The sequence below is a fragment of the Phascolarctos cinereus genome, unplaced genomic scaffold (assembly GCF_003287225.1).
Source record: "Phascolarctos cinereus isolate Bilbo 61053 unplaced genomic scaffold, phaCin_HiC Scaffold_726;HRSCAF=1367, whole genome shotgun sequence".
Taxonomy (NCBI): domain Eukaryota; kingdom Metazoa; phylum Chordata; class Mammalia; order Diprotodontia; family Phascolarctidae; genus Phascolarctos; species Phascolarctos cinereus.
Window position 1 is genome coordinate 267,491,879 of NW_027556098.1, and position 25,601 is coordinate 267,517,479.

At 38.0% G+C, this 25,601-nt stretch overlaps 1 protein-coding gene across 5 annotated transcripts in view; it reads right to left on the reverse strand.

Annotated features, from left to right (window-relative positions):
* NTM (neurotrimin) overlaps positions 1–25,601 on the reverse strand; it is a 1,253,923-nt gene that overhangs the window by 468,810 nt on the left and 759,512 nt on the right. The window lies entirely within an intron of this gene.

Here is a 25,601-nt window from a genome sequence, read left to right on the forward strand (position 1 = left end):
TTCCTGGATGATTACAAATCACTTAAGGTCATTCCATGTCCCCAGGCAGTCCATACTTTGAAAACCATTGTTCCAGGTTATGCAAAGAACTGATAGATACTATTGCTGACTAACTGTATGGCAACTTGAAAGATCAAAGAGAATGGAAGAAATTCTAGATGACCGAAAAATTTATTTGTTTGGTTAAATTTCTAGAACTGTTTTCTAATTGATATAAGGAATTCCCATCAGGAAATTCTCTCTACCAACACAGATCAGCAAGTATTCAACTTATTTTAGAGATTTGCCTGGGTACACTAAGACATCAAATGACTCACTGAGAGCAATACAGCCAATAATCATGGGAGGCAGAGCTTGAACCCAGGTCTTCCAGAATCTAAGTCTTGCTCTCTGTCCATTTACCCCCATGCTGCCTTTTACTGGACTAGAGAATGGAAAAGAGGGGTATAGTCTAAAAGTGCAAGGCCAATGAACTTAGCTTCTATGACAAAATTCTATAAACTATCCTTTAAGGGGATGGTTTATCCGAAAAGGAAGTAGTGATTATGAATGAGCTAAAAATAGGTCATGACATTAAAATTTTCCATTTTTAAAAAGAGTAACTAAATTGGTTGATTGCTGTAGACATAGTATACCTAGATTTCAGCAAAGCATTCGACGATCTCTTATTGACAAGTCTTTGCTGGCAAATTCCTTGTGATAATATGGAAAGATATAGATTACATAACGGTTTAGTTAGGAGAATTCTGAATTGGCTGAATGACTAGACCCAAAAGAAAGTCCCTAATGAGGAGTTCTACAGATCTTTCTATGGCATTATACTGTTCAACATTTTTTATCAGTGATTGGGAGGAAGAACTAAATGACATTCTCATCAATTATTTTTTGGTGTCATAAAACTTGGAGGAATAGTTTACACCTTGAATGGCCAAATTAAAAAAAAAAAGAAAATATTTCAGTGATTTCAATGAACTGAATCTCAGAAGAATAAAATTTAACTGGGATAAAAGTGAAAAGCTACACTTCACAGATATAGGATGGGAGAGCCATGGGTAGATAATAGTTTATGTGAAAATATTTTGGAAGTTTCAGTGGACACACAGTTAACAATGAAAAATGGCAGCAAACAACAGCACATTGACAGTAACAACTTTCTATGAGATGGCAGCAGAATCACAATACTTAAAACAAGGGTTCTGTGCTCAGTCTTGGTCAGACCACACCTGGAGTAATATGGTCAGTTCTTTGGGCCACATTTTAGGGAATTGCGTCAATGCGTTGCGACACATCCAGAGGTGAGTAAACAGGTTATTGAAAGTGCTGGACCATGCCCAATAAGCATCAGCTGAAATTGCTGAGGCCACTTAACTGGCCCAAGAGTGGTTGTGGTAAGGGAGAAGAGAGGGGTTGGTACCTGTCATCACAAATATATGAAGGGTTGTCATTTGGAAAAGGGATTAGCTTAGTACTTTTTGGTCAAAGAAGGACAGAATTTGGGGGGAAGGGATAGTAGTAGTGATGAAGCTGAATTAAGTTCAGTCAACGTAAATAATAATTTCCAGACTGAGCTCTCCAGAAGTAAAATGAGCTGCCTTGGGAGGTACCAGTCATCCTCCTCCCTTTGAGGCCTCAAACAGAGGCTGCAGGATCCCTTACAAGGTACGTTGCAGAGAAGATTCTTGTTCATGTTCAGTTTGGACTGGATGGCTGCTGAAATCCCTTCCAGCTCTGAAATTCCCTGATTCTATGAACTGAAGTGAATTAAATACACATCTCAGCCAACCTTCAAGGCCTCGCTAAAGCCCACTTCCTCCATGCAACCTCTTTTGTCCTCTCCAGCTCATGGTGATGTCTTAACCCTCAAAGCTAGAGCACCCTGTCTAAACCACTTATTTAAGGCACTCTTACAAACTACCTTGAAACTATATTTAACCGTATGCTAGGTCCAAGTCTTGCCTTTCTCTACAAATTAGAAGTTCTTCAAGGACAAACATTGCATGTTCAAGTGAGTCCCTAACGGTGCCAATGTATATCTGTTGAATTAAATAGGAAATGAATCTCTAAGTCATCTTTTTGATATTGCTGATTTTTTCCCCTGTATTTCCTAAATTCATTCTTCTCTGCCCAGCTCAGAATGAATGTGTATATCACACATTTAGAAAACAACTTATCAGCCAGTTAAGTTCAGAGTTCACAAACTCCAAAACTAGGTTGAAAATGAGAAATGAAATGTATATATTGGAGTAGAGTATAATGTGGAAATAGTTTATGGAATTCAGTTCCCTGCCTCACAGGAGCTGAAAATGTGATCCTTTGCTAGCTCAGACAAAACCCTCCATGCTACATTAGGCTTGATGGCAAATTTTGTACTTGTAAGCTTTTATCAAAACTGTATATCTGAAATCTTAATAATGTTGGGAGGTGGATTATATTCCCACTCTCCATTCAGGTTTACATCAACAGTCTCAGAACTGATTCCAGATTTGTAGATCAGCAGTTTTAGCAAGATTTATAGCAACGGTCTGTAAAGGTTCTTCAGGTGGCTAAAGGGACCCTTCTTTTTCTTATACTGGGTATTTTTTTTAAGAAGTCAATGTGCTTTTTAAAAAAAATCTATAAAAATAAGAAATTAGGATTATCTTTGGAGTGAACAAATGCAACAAGTCAGCTATAGTATACAAAACTTCTGAATTAACCCCCCCCAAAAAAAAATACAGCCTGAGGCCAAATCTGGCTTACTGACTATTTTTTCATAGCCAGTGAGCTAAAAATGATTTTCACATTGCAAAATACAATAAAACTTTATTTTACATTTTTTGCATTTTAAATACAATAAAACTTTATTTAAAAGTATAAAAATCATTTTTAGCTCCTGGGCTGTATAAAAACAGGCAGTAGGCCAGATTTGGCTGGTACAGGTGCAGATTCCTAGCCTGGATGTTTCCAAATACTCAACACCTCATAGACAACATTTACGGACTGAAAATTTCACTCTTGCTTGAGTTATTGGAATTGTGTTGTTTGTTTGTTTTTTGGCTAGGCAATGGGGTTTTAAGTGACTTGCCCAGGGTCACAGCTAGTAAATGTTGTGTGTCTGAGGCCAGATTTGAACTCAGATCCTCCTGAATCTGTGCCACTTAGTTGCCCTGTGTTATTGGAATTATGCAGACACAAACACATATACTCTTGTCTTCATCACAAATACTGAGATCTACTCTGGACATATAACAAACATTCAATGGAGAAGAAATTTCCTGGTGATTCTTTCTTCAGGCCATCTTGGACAAAGTTAGTTGCCCTATAGGCAGTCTACCCAACAGAACACTTTTCTTTTAGATGCAGAAACCTGAGAGATGGAATACAGTCACAGGTTTCTGGACCCCAAGACTGCTTCTAATATAAATAGATGTGATTGCTCTTATTTCTCTGACAGGGAGTTGGATGGGTGAGTGGGATATAAAACAAGCCCAGGCCAAGAAAGGTGATATCAGAACCCATAAACCCCATCCAGCCATGGCTACAGCAGTAATTTCTTTGGCATGTCTGTAGAAAGAAAACCCTCTACGACTAATCAATATGTCACCAGGTCTCAGGGAATGGCCTTGTTTTAGTTATAAATCCCATTAGAGCTGGACAACAGGAAAGAAAGTAGTGGCCATAGGGCAGGTAGAAAACTGCACACACAGCAGAATCAGGGGCAAGACAATACAACAAGGAAAAGAGGAGATGGACATTCCAATATGATGGGGTGGCAGTGGCAGTATTGGGGAGAGGCTGATATTCACTTGAGGGAAATGACACATGTCTCAACTTGGTGACCTTATGTCCCTTCCTTAGTTATGTGCATAATACACACACACACACACACACACACACACACACACACACACACTCACACATCTGGACTGCTTAGTAAATATTTTAATTTTATGGATACCAGTGGCTTAGGTAAGAAAAATAATAATACCATATCCTTTTTTATTTCAGCTAAAAATAAAGGAGAAGAAAGATCCAATTGCTTCAAAAAGACGTTTTTAAAGCTCTGGACTCTATCTGTTCAGAAGATGAGGTACTTTTTGAGGTTCAACAAAAGGACATATTTAGCAGACTCACCACGAGGCTTGAATCATTTAAAGGTTATAATATAGAAAGGATACACAGATATTTTAGTTGCATTAAACATGTTGCCATCAGGCATGTCAAACCAAGGGTTTCATGCCTTTTGAGAAAATGACAAAACTTAAATGGCTCATCTCATATCTATTGTCCATTATTCATAGACTTATCTGAGGAAGAACGGTACAAGAAATCAACGTCAGCTACTCTGCTTGGTGCAGTGGTGATTGATCAGACTCCAAGGGTCTCCTAATGTTGAGCCACAGGGCCTTATACTAGGTACTTGTAAAGTTTTTTGCCAATTCATGAAACAATTCCTAAGCTAATGGGAAGTGTCAGCTTCTTTTTCTTTGTTCTGGATAGCCAAGGAGACATACACATATATTGAGATACTATTATTGAAAAACAGCATATGTAAACATAAAAAGATACAGTGAAGTATGGAAACTACACATTGGAATAATAAATACATAAAATACAGAAGTGTATATGTATGAGAGAGAGAGAGAGAGAGAGAGGGAGAGAGAGAGAGAGAGAGAGAGAGAGAGAGAGAGAGAGAGAGAGAGAGAGAGAGAGAGAGAGAGAGAGAGAGAGAGAGACTAGAGCATGGAAGCTAGGACATGCATACTTAAAAGAGAATATGGAAACCAGATAATACTATAAAATATGCAGCAAGAAAAAGAATATGCCATCCATCATTCCAAATAAAGAATTGAGCATGATTTTTTTTTAATTGGCATGGTCATTAATAAGTCTGGAAAGAGCATAAGTATGTGATTTAATTCTATGAAGAATGTCTCCAAATTTTAAGTATGCAATACTAACATGTAAACAATTCTTGGCCTTTTGTAGGTCCTACTATAAATGAGAAAGTGATTCAAAAACTGGAAGGATCTGTTTGTCAAGAAAGTATATTAGTGGGGCAGCTAGATGGTGCGGTGGATAAAGCACCAGCCTTGAAATGAGGAGGACCTGAGCTCAAATCTGGCCTTAGACACATAACACTTACTAGCTGTATGACCCTAGGCAAGTCACTTAACCCCAACTGCCAAAAAAGAAAAAAGTACATCAGAGACAAATCTGTTTGCAAGGCAAAGTACTGTTATCAGATGAATGGTGTTTCCGGATTAGGTTTGCATAGAATTTATTTTCCACTATTTAACCTTAAAGGAAGCATAAACATTTTATTCATTGAAAAAGTATTACTTGTCCTCTATGTAAACAGCTTTGTGCTAGGTGTTGGGGAAGATATAAAGCTTACAAAAACATTGGTTCTTGCCCTCATGGAGCTTTCATTCTAGTATAAGGGTAAGACAATGTAATTGCAAGAAGTCATATGTATATAATTATAACATAGCATGATAAGCATATTAGAAGGTTGCAAAACAAATCTATTTTAAGTCTAGAGGGGAAGTGTTTTATCCATCTGTGTTGGACAGATCAGGGAAGGCTTCATATGGTATCTGAGTATCCTCTAAACTTTAGAATGTAAAGGATGGATAGGAATTCAGTAACTGGAGAGAGAAAAAGAGATCATTCTAGGGAAACTAAATAGAGCAAACAAAGAATAGATGTGCACATATGTCCCATTTGAGGGAAAAGAGAAGACCAAGATAATACAGTACATAGAACATAGCAATTTAATGGAAGGTTGGAAAGGCAGAAAGACTCCAGATTGTGTCAAACTTCAAATGTCAGGCAACAGAGCTTGAATCTTATTTGGAGGCAAAAGGGATGCAGTGAGAATTTTTGAACAGAGAAATAGCACAACCAGATTAGATTTGTTATGGTATTTCAATCCATTAAACATTTATTAAGTGCCTACCATATGTCAAGCACTGTGCTAAGTACTGTGGATATAATTAATAATAAGAAAGACAGTCCCTGCCCTCAAGGAGCTTTCAATCTAATGGGAAGGGATTGTAACTCGAATAGCCAATGACCGCATCAGAGTTGATGTTTCAACTTCCTGATACCTTATAATAAAACAAGTGAAGTTCTCTAGATAACTGACTAGGATTAATAACAGAAAATTCTAACTCATGGTCAAACAAGCCACAAAAGAATTTTTACACTGGTTATCAGCCGTGGTGCAATGGTCCTCTTCAAAAACAGAGGACAGACAACAGCAGCAAGAAAGTGTAAGATACCAAAACCCAGAGAAGATCCAATGCCAGATTACAATTTGTTAATTCATACGTTTACTCAGATAACTACGGGGCATATGACTGGGTCTTGTATCCTGGAAAACTTGAGTGGAAGCATGCTTGACTTTGGCTGATCCGTGTAAAACAGAAACCACAAAGAGGTAGGTATGAGCAGTAGTGTGGCAGCCTGGGCTGCTCCCCTACAGTATCACGAGAATGATGAATCTGTTTCCCTGGGACTTGATTTAAGGCTTTGTTTGGTTTTGTTTTTGAGTATTGGTCTCCTCTCTCTACATACATCACTCTCCCACTTGACCTTCTTTGAAGTCCACAGAATCTGTTCTTAGTTACTTCTTCAATGTTAATACCTTTGACATCCATTCCTGACCAGTATTTACTATGTCCTTCGTTTCTGGTTTCCTTAATCCTTGTCCCACTCCCAGGCCACCTGTCAAGTACTGTAACAAAGATAGGCCCTCTGCTATGGCTGCCTGGGCTATTAACCCTTGATTTTCTCCCACCTAGTGGCAAAATGAGGAACTTGTAAAAAAAAAAAAAGTTCCTGCCGTCAAGAAGCTTATAGCCTAGTTAGTTGCAAGGTACAGGCATTTCTTCTTGTTAAATGGCATTTTATGCTATCTTCTTCCATTTTTAGATATTATTTGATTTCCTTCTATCTTTGCAGTTCTGGGTTTGAATCATTGGTCCCCCTGTGATTCAACACGATGGCAGGAGGAATCATCCCTGGATTAATGCCTGGTAAAGCAGTCAGTGCTCTGTTCACGGAAACAGAATTAGGGGGATCCCTGCCCGCCAATGCAAGAGCCCTACTGATTCCACGGGGCTCCTTTAGGTAAATGAAAATTGTAAGCTATTTGATCCTGAAAGCTTCCCCTGCAGAAAGGCAAGATCAGGTCTTTTCTTCACATTAAGTCTTCTTTTGATTAAATTGGCTTTTTTTTTTTAATATAAGTGAGTTTCCAAAAGAGCCGAGTTACTGACGAAAAAAGGATTTAATAGGGTCCCAGATTTTAAAGCCATGGGCAACACAGTCTGGATCTTTTATGGCATGTAATGAATAAAAGAACCCAAATCACTGCTTTTTAATGTCATCTGCCTAAGAATTAAAATAATTTCTCCCTTTATTTCCTCCTCTCTTCCTTTCATTTTATGCCTCCCTAATGCTGTTTTCTCCAAAGTGCTGCACATTAGAAAAGCAGATATTTGGAGTCAGATGGTAGATCAGCCTGAGTGGTGGAGCCCCTTCTTTCCTCTGGGCAGACCCCTCTGCACTGCCCCCCAGCTGCTCTGGTAATTAGAGAATCAGTTTGTTATTGTTGCATTTTTCCCATCTGTTTTTCCTTGCTCTTTCCGTCTTTCCATGTAATTTTCATTCCTCCCCATTCTTCCTCTCTCTTTATCTCTATCCATGCCCTTTCTTTTTCTACACACTGCTTTGCTCACTTTCTATCCTTTCCCTTGATCATTTTTAACAAAGCTACACCATACTGATGTGGAAACATCAATAGCCTGATCTTGGGCCCTACTGTAATCATGGAGAGTCATATGTTTCTGTTTACGAAATGAAAAAAAGTCCCTCTAGCGTGGAAACAGGATATTGTGGTTTGGAATAGGCCCCCACTATTCCAGGATTTTTCCCACAGACTTATTCTCATTTTCAGCGAACAGGCAGCCACTGTCATCCTTTTTCAGCTAGAGTTTCCTCCCTTTCTAGGGGTCTGGGATAGGGCAGAGGATCCATGCAGGAACAGTCTTCAAATTCTACCCTGGCATAGAAACATTGTATGCTCTAGCAAAGAACAGAAAGACAAGGATGATGTGTGTCCCCTCCAGTCCTCTCTTGCCACTGAAACATTGCAAAGATGCCAGAGAACACAGGGGAGGCAGAACATCTCCATAAAAGTGTTTTATTTTAATCGCTGAGCAGCTTCATGCCCATGAATCATCCCTCAGTTGGGGAAGGAGCACCTGCAGAGATCTATCAAGACCATTCCAGTCCATGATTGGGGTGGGAGTGGGAAGACAGGGCTGCAGGGGACATCCAGCTGTCATACAACTATCTGGAAAACTACACAGTCAGGCTGCGCACCACTGGATGTGGTTTGTTTCCGAGGCAGAAACATTATTGCCTGTTCCAAGCCTAGGATGAGACACTAGGACTCTGAATCTCTTTCCAGCACAGCTGAGGATACATAGCTGGATACCTACATTCCCCAGGGTAAAACTCAAATCGAATATATTGCTTAAATATCCAAATTATTCAGATGTGCTAGATCATAAGATGTAGAAAGTAGAACAGTCCTTAGTCCAACCCTTCTTTATTTTAGAGATGAGGAAACTGAATCCCAGAAAAAGGAAGTGACTTTGTCAATATCTCATTGGCAATAAAAGGCAGGAAAATTTGAACCCAGGTCTTCTGACTCAAATTTATTCACACAACAAAAATTTCTTAAGTGCCTGATAAATGCTTGGTGCTATTCTATGCTCAGGGGATAGAAAGACCAAAAAGAAAGTCCATCGTCAAGGAATTTGTATTCTTTTTGGAGGAAATCTAATGCTCTTTTCACAAATCATTATTATTATTTTTTCTCATTTTCATCCTACCTCCTCTCCCATCATATCCAACTCTCCCTTGGCAATGTAAGATGCATTTGTTGAGCATTTAGGCTATTGCTTGTCCATATGGTTTTACCTAAGTATGACTCACAGGAAGATATGAATAGATATGTTTTGGAATTATTTCCACCTCACTCCCAGGAAGCCTATGATTCCTGTCACGAGAGCAGGAAAATAAGGCCATAAGGCTTCCATTAGAGAGGGAATGCCTGGACTAAAATTATATCTATCTGTTCTCCCTCACCCCGCTAATAGTGCTAGTCTAGAGGAAATATTATTTTTAGGTCCATGCCATTTTCCCTGGTCTCTCTGTCCCTTAATTGGGAAGGATTTTCCCAAGCTATATCAGAAGGCTTGATTCCTTTCTCACCAAATATTAGTTACACATAGAAAATTATACATACTAAATAGTGAGTAAACTGATTTATCCAAGCAGATAGCTGTAATCAGAGAAGTTATACAGATGAGAATATTTCAGACAATGCAAAGTGAATGAGCTTTTCCACTGGAGGCAAGGGAAAAATCTGAGAGAGTGAGCTTCCAATCTCACCCCAGGTTAAATGCTCTGAAGTTTCTAGTACAGTTAGCTACGAATAGAGATACGCTCACGGCATCTGCTAGTGTACATGCCCACTTCTCTCTGGAGTCTTTTACTCCCTCCAGGGACCTCTTCCTAAAGAGAGTCTGGAACCATGTGTAATCGCTCTTGAAGCTAGAAGGGAAAAAAACAAATAAACAAAACAGCTCTCTTCTATATTCTTGCACTGATTCTACCCTTAGCAGAGGTATGGAACAACCAAGAATCATTCTTTCCACCAGTGAGGAGAGTATGATGCAAATTCTGAGGCCAGAACCCAGTTTCCAGTTATATCTAGTCCTAGCTGCATCACCATAGGGTCAATTCAAAATGATGATTTGTAGGCAGAAAAAAAAAAAAGGAAGTGGTTCCTTAGAAACGATTTGGAATCTAATTTCTAAAAAAACCCATAGTTGATGACAACTCTTGAAGAGATGAAAAATTTGGTTTTTTTTTCTTCCATTTCCTTTAACAGAAAGTATAATGAAGATGCCAACTCAGCTTATATTTGAAATGGCAAGATGCAAACAATTCTCTCAATATCTTCAAGTATCTGGCAATTCAGGCTCTATCCACAAGATTCATAGAATAAATAGAAGATACCGAAGGAGACTGCATAGGCTGGTCCAGATGATTTCCCTTGAGCTCAGCTTTCAGACAGATGAATGGCTACTGGAATCAATTTTTTAGTTTCATCTGGATGTTTGGCAAAAAAGAGACTTTGGCTGTGTCTGAAAGGGTAGGTAGAGCAACCGCACCCTAATCAAAACTCATTTTACCGAAGTAATTTAATGGCAAGAAAAACTCATTTTACCTAATAAATTTTACCTAATAAAAACTCATTTTACCAAAGTAATTTAATAGCAAGAAAAAAGTTGGATACTTTATGAAAGCTTGAGACAGCAAGCACTTTGCCATGAGCAAAATGGTGCAATGGAAAATAATGTGGGACAGGGAGTAAAAGGACCTGGGTTCTAATCCTTTCTCTAACATTAACTAGATTGCAAAAGAAAAAAATTCTCTGTGCCTTAGTTTCTTTATCTGTAAAATGAAGGAGTTGTACCTAATGGCCTCTGGCTTTAAATCTATGGTCCTTATCTTCTTATATTTGAATACAAGTCAATATGAAATACATATACAGACATATATATGTTATATGTGTATGTGTATATATGTATATAGGTATGTATGCATGTGTATACACACACACACATATGCCTATTCTACAAAAGAATAAATGGTGTCTGGAGACTGTGTCTTGTCTCTGGCCATATCACAATGGATACATCTTGTGTTGTCTGATTTCAAAAGGTATGTTAATGATAATTCATATTTATATACACTTCACATAGTATTTCCATCATGCCAATACTGTGTGCTAAGTAATGTTTTGAAACCTTTGAAACCTTAAATCATTTTTATAAATTTCAGTTATTATTATTTATCCTGACTTTATAGATGAGGAAACCAAGGCTCAGAGAAATATCATTATCATCATTGTCATCACAATAATAATAAAACTAGTCTTTATACAGCACCCTGAGGTTTCCAAAGAACTTTAAAAATTTTATCTCATTTGATCCTCACAAAAACCCTGGGAAGTAGACACTATTATTATCCCCATTTTACAGATGAGGAAACTAAAGCATCAGAAGTTAAATGACTTGCCCAGTGTCACAAAGCTAGTTAGTGTCTGAGGCTGGATTTGAACTCAGATCTTCCTTATTCCAGATCCAATCCTTCATCCTCTAAGCCACCTAGTTGTCTCTTTTAAATGATTTTACCATTGTTTAGCAGGTGTCTGAGGTAGAATATGAACCTCAGTCTTCCTGACACCGAGCCCAGTACGCTATTCACTAAAAGATCCTGACATATTTGGAGGAGAAGGTCTAAGATGGTGAGCTGGCTTGAAACCATGTCATAGAGGAATGGCTGAAGGAAGCAAGGAGGTTTAAATAAGATTTATGGAAGAACTTATCTTTGAATATTTAAAGGGTTGTCCTAGCAAGTAGAGCTGAATAAAAATGGAATGGGATGCCTTGGAAATAGCAAGTTTCCCTCTACTGGAAGATTTCAAACAAAGCTTAGATGACTCTTTGGGAAAGAGGTTGCAAAGTGTATTTCTTATCAGGTTTAGGTTGGACTAGATCATCTCTTATATTCTTTATAAGATTCTATGACCTGGAAGGTACTTGAAAGGTAAATTTCTTTTTCAAATAGGAAGTCACAGAATGAATGCCTTAGTATTCCAGAAAGCTGCATGATATTATCATTTTCTTTTGTACCCTTTATGCCCCTATAACCCTGTTAGTTCTTTAATGAGCTTTAGAAACAATAATTTTGCTGTGCCTCAGTTTACTAGTATATAAAGCTCTATCTCTGTCACTTACCTGCCTGTGTTAATTAATGTATGTAAAGAGTAATGAGTTCCTTGTTCAAAATGGGCCTACATATTCACAAAATGCCATTATCATTAATTGCCATTTAGTAATTAGATGTCATCAGTTCCATTAACATATCATAGACTTGTTAGCTCTTGAACTATAATGTCTAACTGAGTGAGAAGTATTGTCAAGTGTGAATACGAAAGCGTCTTTCAATGTCACAGACCCACTTCTGCAAAGGGAGAATAGAATCACAGCAGTACTTTCTGGGTAACTTTGAGTTAATAACGTACCAAGAGTCTCAAAAGCAACTTCAAACAATCACCTCTTATCCGATTACCAGATAATGAATTAATGACATACAGTGACTGTCTGATCACATCTTAATTAAGCACTTCATTTGATGGGCTCTGCACCTCCCGTTTCCACTGCTCCTCCTCAGCTGCCATGGATGTTATTGCACCTTGGCCAGAATGCCTCTCTATCTGCTGCATTCCAACATATAAATGAACCCATGAACCACTGCCAGGGGTTCTAGGACAAGGAGAACTTTAGCATTGCTTAAAGAAGCTGTTGTGTCAGCTGCTCTTGTACCCACCCCCATTGTTTTGTTAGTTTTATTGACGCCACTTGCTTTTACCACCATAGCCATTGACCCCAAGATCCGACCCACTAGATTTTCCCTTGTTTACAAAAAAAAAAAGGTTTAAGGAAATCCAACTGGAAGCAGAAATCAGCGTATAGCATATTCCACACCTATAGTCCCCCAAATCTCTACTGACACTATAGAAGTATATGTCTCCATCAGTTCTCTAGGAGTACAATTGGTCATTACAGTTATCCCAATTTTGATTGGATTTCAGTGTTGTTTTATTTACATCATGGTATTCATTGCATCTAATGATTTTGCTTAGGTAAGTCGGCTTCTGTTCATACAACTCTTCCCATATTTCTCTGAACGCCTCATATTTATTGTTTCTTGGGATGCAGTAATATATTACATTCCTAGAGCATCATTTGTCTAGCCATTCCCCAGTTTATGGACACTCACTTTGTTTCCAAGTTTTGGTTAACACAAAAAAGCACTGCTATGAATATTTTGATACACATGGAGCCTTTCTTTCTGTTTTTAGCCTCCTTTGAGACATATGATCAGTAAAGTGATCACTGGGTCAAAGGATACAAAAACTTTAGTGACTTTTATTTCATAATTCTAAATTGTATTACAGAAAGTTTGGAACAATCTCTACCAACAGAGAATCAGTGTTACTGTAGCCTGTGAAATAGACTTATTATGTATTTCCCTTCTTTATCATCTTTGTAACTTTGAAGGGTCCTGAGGCCTTTCTTTAGCAATATGTATATGCCACAATCTCTGCCACAATCTATTTTGGAACTTAATATAGTGATAGCCCATGAGCTTGATAAGTCTGTCTAGATGCTAGAGTTCCAATAAGTCAATAAGGAATTTACAGGCGTAAGCCAACTTTTATGTAATTATTTATTACATATTGTATGACATTGGGAAAGTCATTTCACTTTCTTGGTCCCTAACCTACAGAATGTCTTTTTCCATCTTCTAATAGAGATAGGAAGGACTTGGAAGGTTGAGCCTGTAAATTGAGGGAACCACTGTTAATTATAAAACAGTGGTTTTACCAGGTTCCTTCAGTCTCTCAATTTTTAAATTGCATTGCTTTCAAGTTGTTCATGACTGAACTCACAACACAAATTCCTGTGATCTTGTTACTCCATCACCAATGCTCTCTCACTCTACCATCTACATACCATTGGTAAATACATTTAAGGAACACCCTTATTTTTCAGACAGTTCCCTTGATTACAACAACCACAAAATAACTCAAAATCTGGCATGCATTTATTTATTAAGCACGATCTATGTGCCAGGCATAGCACTGAGGACAGATAGAATAGAGAAAGTACCTGAGAGTAAGGAGGGAATAGGTGAAGTTCTACTTCTGATGCATCCTGGCTGTGTCCCCAGACTAGTTATTCAACTTCATAACATGCCAAGCATCTCTTTTAAGACTCTAAGTTGATCTGACTCTAACCTTACTAGGTAAAGGAGGTTTCCTCCACATGAATTCTTTATACAACTGAGGTCAGAGGTCCAGTTCCAAAAAACAAAAATCTAAAAGTAGGGATATAAAGATCATTTTTATAATTTTTATTTTTAGACTCTTAAATAATGTCTTCAAAATTCTCTGACCCTCTAGAGAAGTGTTTAATAAGTCATGCCTTACCTACCCTTTAACCCTGCCCTGAGTGTTCAGTCCCCAGAAAGTAGTCCTTTTTCCTAGACACTTGTCCACTCACTTCTAAATATCCATTTTGAGATATAGATTTCACCTGCATAGCTTTATTTTCTCATTAGCTCACAATTGATTCTCTCTCCATAAATTGTTTTGAGCTATTCTTGCACAGAAGAGGCTACATAAAAAGTAATTGTACCATGCTATTAATGGCTTACTGATAATGATCAGGTTTTTTTTTTTAAGCAACTTGCCAAACGACCACACGTTTTGGGACACAAAGGCCCTTGGTTCGTGTCTTAATTGGACTGGAGTTCTTTATAGTGTTAAACCATAAGAAGCAACATTTCTTCTTTCTTCATTCAGTTTGTGATCCCAGCCTTCCCAAGGATGCTTCTCTTAATCATGAATTTGCATAAGCTTTTCTCTAAAGCATGAAAATCAACATTACTTTGAAATGGCTTCCTACATTCAGGGTTAAGGGTCCAGGAAAAAGAGTATTGAATTGGCAAGACCTAAAGACCAGAACATGTTTCTCCTTGAACTAAGAAAAACAAAACAAAAAAACCCTCGCTTACAACTTGGTATTTTTGGTCTTTGGGGTCACAGTTTCCTGATGTAACTGAATGAAAAAGAGGTGGGGCCAAAACATGGTAGACAATGAAAATGTACAGAAATTTTTGGCCTGGGCAGGATAGCACTTTCACACATCAGCTCATTGTTTTTTTTTTTCAATCAGCATAGCAGATGCTTATGGGAAAAAAATAAAACTGGGAGGGTGTCAGGTGGAAGAAGACAAAGCAGAGAGTGGGAGGTGCAGGATGTGAAAGCAGTTGAGTTTACATTTTCCTTTTTTAAAGAATGAAGTATATTATTTTACCATTTCCTAACAACACCAAATGGCAACTGTAAGCGGAATGGTGGAGAGCAGTCCAAATACATCTGAATAGATAGGAATTTGAGCCCGAGGGGATGATATGCCAAATATATTTTATATCCTATATGCATGTATGCATAAAACGCCTCCAAAGGATGGTACTTGACATTTATCTTCAGCATTCAGGAAGGTAGGGGCTGGTTACCCCCGTTTCCCCCAATGAGTGAAGGTAAATGTCAGAAAAGATTAGTGGTCGTGTACTATCCACACACTATGTATATTTTTCATTCTCTCTGTGTTCCCCATGCTGCTATTCATTTAGGTAACAGTTGTGAGAAATTAAACGTACCTGTGCTCTGTAGGGAGTAGGATTATGGAAATTAGTGCTGTGGTGTCATATGGCACATTAGCTCAAAAAGGCATCTTAATAGAAAGGAAAGAGCCATCGTCCTAAAACCAGAAAATCTATTTAAGGCTATAATGATATTTAATTGCCTCTGTGACCCTGGATAAGTCATTGTGCTGTTCTATGCTTCCTTAGAAGTAAAAAGAAAGGCAATATCAGGAGATAAATGGGAGGATTATTTGGTGAAAAGCTTTATTTTTATTACTAGTAAAATTCTATAAGAGCTTATTTAAAGGATGGTTTATGAATATTTAGAAACGGAATGAGTGATCACTAAGAGTTAGCATGGGTTTATCAAAAACAGGTCAACCTAGGTTGGACTTTTGTTGGCAGTGTTCTTGGATTTGATCAGTAATTAGATAGGCAAGGTGTGTAACAAAATATTTATGGCATCTTTTTATTGTTTGAAGGCATCTTTATTTTTAATAGTAGTTTATTTTTTCTAATTACATGTAAAGATAATTTCTGACAGTCATTTTTTAATAAAATTTTCTCCCTCTTTCCTTCCCCTTCTTCCCTCTCCCTAAGATGGTAAGCCGTTTGATACAGGTTTTATATATGTGCAATCATGTAAAACATATTTCCATATTAGTCATGTTGTAAAAGAAGAAACAGAACAAAAATAAAAAACCACAAAAAAAAAATAGAAAATAGTATGCTTTGATCCACATTCAGACATCATATGATGTCATTGGTGATAAAAACAGAAATGCATGGGCTAGATTATGATTCAGGTAGATTTATAATGGGATGAGTTGCCAGACTCAAAGAGTATTCATTAATAGAAATTGACATCAAACTGGATGGAAGACCCTATTAAAGACACAACACTTCAGACCCTATTGAAGAGAAGACACTTCAGAGATTTGGTCAACTGCTTTTTTTTTTTTTAAATCAGGAATCTGAAGGAATGTATAAATGGTATGCTTATCAAATTTGCAGATGACATACAGCAGGAAGGAATAGCCAATATCTTGAACAACAAATCCTGCATCCCAAATGATCTCAGCAGATTAAAGGGAGTGGCAGAATCTTATAGGAGGGAATTTAAGAAGGATGAACATAAATTCATAGAGTTGGGTTGAAGAAAATCAGATGCACAAGAGGAGAACTAAGGAGACATGGCCAGAGGATAGGTCTTATGAAAATCATTCTTTTAGTGAACTGTATGCTCAATAAAAAATGACAATTAGGTAGGCAAAAACAAAACAAAACAAAACAAAAAAAACCAGCCACAGTCTTAGGCTTCATTAATATATGCCAAAGTATGTAGAACAAAGAAATTTATTGTCCAGATATCCTCTCCCCTGGTCAGCCCTGTATCTTCAGATTGTGTTCAGGTCTGTAAGACACATTTTAGGAAGGACATAGACATAGTAGAGGAAGGCAAATAGGAGGGCAAGAAGATTGGAAGCAATTCCATGGAAGGACTAGTTGAAGGAATCAGAGACATTTAGCCTCAAAAAGTAAAGACTTGGGAGGGAGATAATAGCTGTCTTCAGTAATGTTAAGGGCTATCACATAGAAGAAGGATTGAATTGGTTCTGATTTCTCTCCAGACAGTAGAATGAGGAAAAATGAATAGGCATTGTAGAAAAGCAGATTTTAGTGCAATATAAGGAAAAAAATCATTACAATTAAAATTGTCCAAAATTAGAATGAGTTTTTCAAGAGGTAGTAGTTCTCTGTCACTAGAGGTCTTTAAGAAGACGTTTAGTTTCAAGCACTTGTCAGGGATATTGTAGAGGGGACTTCTAATAAGGCTATTAATTACTCAACTCAACAAACATTTATTAAGTTCCTACTATGTGCCAAGCACAAGAGCACTTCTGGGGATACAGATTTTTTAAAACAGACAATCCCTGCCCTCAAGAAAGTTATAATCTAATTGGGAGGGAGTGGAGAAAACACACACAAAAAAGCTGAATAGCAGGAGAGTGGGGGTTGCCAGGGTATGATACCTGGCATGTGGACATATTGCTCTGTAGAGAGAAAGCCAACAGAGCTGCTGATGGAAAATGGAGTTACCAGGATCCCAGATGATCTCACGAGGTCAGAAGTTTGTGACAACTATATAAAGGAAGACTTTGGGAGGAATTTAGTGCTCCATCCTTCCAATTAGAGGGGAGAAGAAATTAAGGGTGAATTGAGAAGGTTTAGAGGGTCAAAAACTGTCATTCTTCATGGGGAGACTTCAGGTGATCAGCTTATCCTAGGAAGGGAGGACAAAATAATTTCTGAGGTCTTTCCAAGTCTGAGATTCTATGATTCTTTGAGTATGCACCTTACCTAACTCACAGATAATATTAGGAACATGCTATGTATGCCTCAAAGCACTATGTAAGTATGCACTTCTTTTTCATAGAAACTCTAATTTCCCCATCTTTTTAACAAAAGGAGAAAGGGAGGCCATAGAAACAACTCTTATATTCTTAGAGCACACACATGCAACTTGGGATTCCACACTTTTCCAGAAACTATAGTGACACATTTGTCTACGTATCAGGGTAGGGTTCTACTCCTACCCCAATAATTAGTCAATCAAGAGTATAAACTAGGTATTAAAGAATGTTTCTATAACCCCATCACAATGTGTGGATAATGAATGAATCGATTTGAAATTATAATAGGGCTTTTGGCCATTTGATAAAAAGCAGATTATGGCACATGCAGAACACCTTGTTATTAATAGAGAAAATCAAATCATATCTCTAGGTCTAGGTATAAAAATAGCAGTTAGTCCAGTAATGAGCTCACTTTTAACAGTGCACCAGTCAAGTGGTGTGATACTCCAGCCCCAAGAGTGTCTTGGAGAGTTGAAAACCAGTGCCTGTGCTAGATGGCAGTAAGAGAACAGTGGGAATAAATATGCTTCCAAATGTAATATTGCACTCCCTCCTCAATCGCATACCCTGACCAAGTCATTGGATATACTGAAATAATAATAAGAAGCCATCCAGTTAGGAGGAGAGAAGGGACACATTGAGGCCAAAAATAAAATAACAAACACAGATGCTGATAGATGCATGAGGGAAGAAGTATGGAGTATGGAGGAGTACAAGGAATATGAAGGAGAGAATGTCTACTGACTTTCTTAATTCACTAATCTTTGGAGCCCAGTTGACAGGAACCTAAACCTAGGAGGAACTTCAGGAGGACTCCATAAATGGACAAAAGGACACCTAGTGCCAGGATTTTCAAGATACTTTTTTTTTTTAGGCAATTGGGGTTAAGTGACTTGCCCAGGGTCACACAGCTAGTAAGTAGATACTCTTTTTCAACATGAATTCCTCTCACTTATGATTGACTACCTTTGTATTTTAAGTTTGAGTCCACTCTTACCCAGGACCTTGTATGTCCAAGGGAAGAGGACATTACTACTTTAAGATGAATATTTCTTACTACACCACCTTAGTAAAAGTCCTTTTCTAAAAATCTAATAAATTCTAGATGATTATCAATGGGAAGGAGGTAGATAGGGACTCCTGAACAACAGTGCTAGAAACTGGTCTCTCAAAGTTATACCTAAAACCCTGAAAAAATTGTAAATGTGGGGCAGCTAGGTGGTGTAGTGGATAGAGCACCAGCTCTGGATTCAGGAGGACCTGAATTCAAATCTGGCCTCAGACATATAACACTTACTAGCTGTGTGACCCTGGGCAAGTCACTTAACCCCACTGCCTAACCAAAAAGCAGAAAAAAAAATTGTAAATGCCTGACCTCCTGGAGATGCCAACCTGTGTACAACGAGTTGCAGAAATAGTTACAGAGAGGTGATACATATATAATCAATGTGAGTTATTAATTTGTAAGTATGAAAACTACCCATTACTGACAAATTTACCATTTGGATAGGTGAGTGCTCCACAATTATTTTGTATTTCATCTTGTTGGACTCAACGATCTTTACCATCTCTTCTGGTGTTAATCCTTTTTGATTCTATATACAAGATATGTCTAAGCTAGTTTGCAAATCAATCTTTAAAAAACAAACACTGATTTAAATGGTTCATTAGAGTAATTTAGGAAAGGAAATACAAAACTGGGAGATGGAAAAATCAATCACACTTAAAGGGTTCCTTAGCAGCAATAATGTGTTGAAAGCCACCAAGGAAACTATACTAGCAGAGAGAAATACAGCAGAAGTAATAAGAGGATTTCATATTGCATTCAATGTTAATATCCCCACCTCTGTATATTTATTTTGCATATATTCTTTATTTATTCATCTGTAAAATATGCTGTCTTACCCTAGTAAAATATAAATTTCTTGAGTACAAGAATCATCTCATTTTTGTATCCTTCCCCTCCCCCACCACTTAGCACAGTGCTTGGCACATAGTAAGCACTCAGCAAGTATTTGTTGATTGATTGATTTAATAACCAGACCTTGGTACACATCCACCAACCAACATTTCCATTTGGAGACTTCCCTCCTCCTCCAAATACCTTACTTTCATTCCAAATTTATCTCATTGAATGTTTTGAAAGCCAAGTGATATTATGTCCAAAAACTTCCATTTTGAATAAACAAACAAAAACCCGACAATCAAATCCCAGCAAGCCACATTTCATAAACGCACTCACAGGGCATTTTAATTCCTGAAAATATCCCATAGAGCATGGATTAGATCCTGATACGAGTACCTGGAAGGAGCTAGAGGCATTTAGTACTCTGCTAAGATCCATTCACTTCCTTCCATGTTCCTTATCACGTGATCATAAACAGGGGATGCCACAAAGCCCTACAAATTAAACCCCTGGAAATCCTGACCAGACAATTTCCTTTCCTTAAGATCAGAATGATTTCAAATTCCACTTCAAGAATCCACTCCCATCAGCACCCTCTTTCCTTCAAGTGGAATAGCTGAAAGATGATGGCACTCTCAAATCTAACCCATTCACTCCTCCACAAGAAGGCAAGCAGTTGAGAGAGCCCTTTCGCATTGATTTGAAGATTGAAACTGCACTAGACAATTGAGTTACTTACTAGGGTGTCACCAATCTTCTAAGTGTTACACCACTGCTTTTAACACACACTCCCCAAAGCCAAAAGGAATAAGAAGTGACACATCCCAAGGGAGACTCCAAAAGGTGGCACGTGTATTTTAGAAAACTCTCTGGATATTTGGGATCTTCATTCAGCTTCCCAGAGGCTACATACCTATGAGGGTTTATAAAGTAATGAAAAGATTTCTGATGAGATTTTTTAGGACCTTCTGTCCAATCTTTTCACTTGTCCAGGAGTTTAAAAGAATCAGAAAAGCACAGCAAGATTAAGAAGTGATAGAAAACAGGAAAAACAAAACAATAGGAATAGGAAGCTACTGGAGTATTTTCTGAAGTTATAAATGATCAATTTGGATTCATCTGTATAACACTGACTGCATATCTGCCCCATCCAGAGCACAGGGAATGAGGGGGGGAAAAAACTATCAAGAAGTTTAGGGCAGCTAAATAGCACAGTGGATAGAGTGCTGGGCTTGGAGTCAGGAAGACTTATCTTCTGAGTTCAAATATGGCCTCCACATTTACCAGCTCTGTGCCCCCAGGCAAGTCACTTAACCCTGTTTATTTCAGTTTTCTCATCTCTAAAATGAGCTGGAGAAGGAAATGGTCAACCACTCCACTATCTTTGCCAAGAAAACCCCAAAAAGAGGTCACAAAGAGTTGGACATGACTGAAAAAATGACTGAACAACATCAAGAAGTTTGGCTAATAAATGGGCACATAAGATAGACAAGAATGATATGCAAAGTTGCAACATGGGTCCTATTTTCATTATCATTTCACTGTTCATACCATAATTTGTGTTCCCTATCAACTAATCAGCCAATTAATTATATTTTATTAATCACCTTCTATGTTTTAGTCAGTGTGCTAAATGCCAGCAATACAAAAAAAGGCAAAAGATAACCCCTGCCCTCAATGAGCTTACAATCTAATCTAGATGCCTAACTCTTGGAGAGGATGTTCCCAAGCTTATATTTTGTTTGTTTGCCTTTAATATCAAGTGTAGTGATATACACCTTGTTTCAGAGAATCAGAAGTGGGAGGGCCACAGAAATCTTCTAGTCTGATGTGATTTGAACAAGAACACAGAACTAGAAACTAATGGAGCCCAGACTTGAACCATGGTCTTCTGGCTCCAAAAAACAAAACTCTTGATACTCTGTCACATAGACCATGTTCTCAGAAGCTAAACCTTTCCTTGACCTAAATTGTGATGTCTTGTCATCATGGCACCTACACATTTGTACAAATATACCATCTTTCAGGATGGGAGAGTCAGTCCCTCACTATAGCTGCAGTAGACCTTGAGGGACTCCTCCATTTATCTATTCACATCTTCAAACTCTTTTTGCCTACAAATATAAACATACTCCCAAGAATACGGTAGCAGCTTTCCCTCTGTCTGCTTTCCTTAAATATCCACAAACTTAAGTCTCAGGCAAGAATACCAATCACCCCATATGTAACAGCCTCCTTAGCACAGTAAAAACACTCTAGGGTTATCTCTGGTTCACATTGGATGGTGTCATCTATGGTCTTTCTTATCTGTGTATTCTTGTCATTAGGCTGCCATGCTATGGTAACAAGTCATGTCAAGAGAGACAGTGGAAGATCACTAAATTCAGAATCACAAGAGACTTGGGTTCAAATTATATCTCAGATACCCCACTAGCTTTATGACCAATGGCAATACAATAATCAAACAACCAACAGGCTTTATTTGTTAACTATCTATTACACTTGGGCAGCTGGGTGGCACGATGGATAGAGTGCCAGCCTGGAGTCAGGAAGACCCATCTTCCTGAGTTCAAATCTTGCCTCAGACACTTACTAGCTGTGTGACGCTGGGCAAGTCACTTCATCCTATTCGCCTCGGTTTCCTCATCCATAAAACAAGGTGGAGAAAGAAAGGGCAAACCACTCCAGTACCTTTGCCAAGAAAACCCCAAAAGGGGTTATGAAGAGTCAAACACAACTGAAAAACGATCAAAAAAAAGAACAACATTATGTTTTGAGGCATTGCAAGGGTATTGGAAATACAAAGACTAAGATAAAACAAGCCCTCTACTTTTCTAGGCCTCAGTTTCCTAATCTGTGAAAAAGGCATAATAATGCAAACTTTTCCCCTTTATCCAACTGCCAAGAATCAGCCCTGGACTACTCCTACCCACATACTGCCAAGAAGTCTTTCCCCTTTAATGCTAATGCCTTCCCTTTGTTGAGTATTTCCAGTTCATGCTGTATAGAGCTTGCTCCCCATAGCTGTTTGCATATTGGCTCCCCTTTTAGATTGTGAGGTAGCAGAGACTATCTTTTACCTTTCTTTGTATCCCCTGTGCATAGTACACGATGTGGCACACAAAAGGCACTAAAGAAATGTTTCTTGACTGACTGATTACATGGGGGATCACATGGAAAGGTTATTTGTTTCTCACTTAGGAACAAATGAAGTAGGTGCTGAATAAGTATTTGTTGAATGAATAAAAGAATGATACATTAGAAATACATGTGAAAATATCAATGAACATAGATCAATACAGCACTCTAAAGCAATTCCAGGATGTCTATCAAAAGTGGGATGTTGTTCTGAAAATTACCCCCTATTCTAGCAGAATTCTAGCAGACCTTCTACATCCCCCCCCAGAATGTAAAGATGGTGAATAGCTTTCTTTTGTCTATTCCATAGTCAATGACCCAGAGGAAAGACAAAGACTGGAGGAAAAGCCCAAGTGAGGAAGAAATACTAGATCCTGAGGGAGCAAAATTACTGCAATGGATAATATGCTGAACCAGAAGTCAGAAAGAACTGACTTCAAATCCAACCTCAGACATTTAGAAGCTGTGTAATCTTGGGCAAATTAGTTAACTTCTCTCAGCCTCAGTTTCCTCATCTGTAAAAGGGGAATAATAATAATAGTGCCTACCTCACAGACTTGCTTGCATAAAATGAGATAATTTTTGTAAAATAATTTGCAAATGTTAAAGTGTTATTTAAGTGTTCATCATCATCATCATCATCATCATCATCATCATCATCATCATCATTGCTGTTATAACATATAGGAATGTTGGCTAAGGAATCAACCTTTTCAGATTAGCAATATTACTAGTATTCCTTAGTAGTCAGTATGTTATACTGGGTTGAATAATCCAAACAGTTCACTAGGGGAAATCAAGGCTAGAAAACTAAATAGCAATTAGGAAAAAGATACAAATACAGTAGTGTAAAGGCTAGAGAAGGCCAGTACAGACTAAGTCAGGCACAGCTAGAAATTTCTGTATTTGGGGAAAATGGTATAGTGAGACAGAAGGGTAGGTTTACCTGATCTGTGGCCACTAGCAGGAAAGAAATGTTCCCTAGGATACCATGAGGTTCTTAAGATACAAAAGTGGGGAAGAAGGACCACTGTTACTAGTACCATGAAAAAAGAATTGGAAAGGAAGAAGGTGCCACTGAAATGATGTTATCAATACCACTAACAGCACAAGGAGAGGGAAGGAGGAACACAAAAGATAATGTCAGTACCCTTGGAATTTTCCTCCTGGGACAAAGTTTTAATCACCTCACTGTAGTCAAAGCTCATGCAATATTATTGACCAAGCATTCATGACTGCTAGCTTGTCTTTTCCAAAACATATGCCTAAGACAGCAGCTTTTTCTTCTTCCAGGTAGGTCCCCATCTTCTCCCTGATGTTATTCTTACTGTCTATGCAGCTATCCTGTCTCACCATGTTTTGTTTTGTTTTTTTTTCCCTTACTTCCTCTTCTCCATTTTGATGTAGAGTCCTGGTTAGGAAGAAGGCTGATTAGAGGATCTGTGGCCCATCCTAATTGGTTTCTTGTCCTCCATATTCTTGAATAATTGAAACAATATTTTTCCTGTTAAGTACATTCCATTTATTGTACGGGTTTTTTTTTAAAGTCCAGCTAGAGGATACACACTGATTTAAACCTCTCTAGAGGATGTAGACTTGAGATGAGGAAGTCAATTCATAATCCACGCAGTAGTATACTGAAGAGTCAGCATTAACTTAATTTTTAGTCAATTTGCTTCCACAAACATTTGTTAGATACCTACTGTGTGTAAGTCACCAGGGACACACAGAGGAAATGAGACATAATCTGTGCCCTACAGGAGGGGAGAATGAGGCATGTACCAAACAATTATAACACAAGACAAAATGTGCAGGGGAAAAAGGGAGATAGAGACAAGATATTTGGGTGGTTAACTCTTATCAATGTGAGTATTCCCTCCACTGATACAGATTCCAAACTATTCATGGATTACCTTTCTGTGAAACTTTGTCCATGATCTTTTATATGTCAGCCCTAGGAGGTTCCCCCAATGTGCTAAGATCTTTCCTTGACATTGTGTGTATACTAATAGAGCTTATGGGTTTAACATATGAGTTATCTGTCACTCTCCCTCTCCCTCTAGTGTTCCATAATGTTTGTCCTGGTCATGCATATCTTAGGACATCTTTTACATCCCTGCTGTGAAATTACTCATTTTTAATGTGTTGCAATTTTCTAATATCCACTATATGCCTCTCCTTTGCCATTTGGGAAGAGACTAAGTGCTTTGAGAAATTTAAAGTGATCATTTTCAGCTGGAAGGACTAGAGAAGACTATATATTTACAGATCTAGTGTGCTGGAAATTCATGCCATTTACTAGTTTATCTTCATGAAAAAGCTTTCATTAACGGCCAGTTTGTGCAGGTCATGGTGAAGGCCAGGTGATTTACAGAGCAGAATATGTCCCTGACCTCTAGTGTCTTAATGTCTAAGATGGAGAGCTATGATATGGTGCAGATGGTGTAGAATAACGTAGCTTGGGTAAATTATTAAGGGATCAGAGTTAAAGTCCAGTCAATCCTCTGGAGAACACTGTAGATTATGGGAAGCCTCCTAGATCAGTGTGGGGCAGTTAGAGAGAATTTCACCAGTTAAGAATGGTGACCATTCTAAACAGTAAATCACATTGAAAACACTGATATATGAGATCTCATCATTCTACCACATTTGGGGCCTTGTTAAATACAGAGGTACTTGTAATTAATATTAAATGAATGTTAATAAATAATGTAATTAATGTTAAATACAGGTACTTGAGGTGGTAATTAGAATTTCAGTTTAGACTCTGAAAACTCCAGCATACATTGGAAATC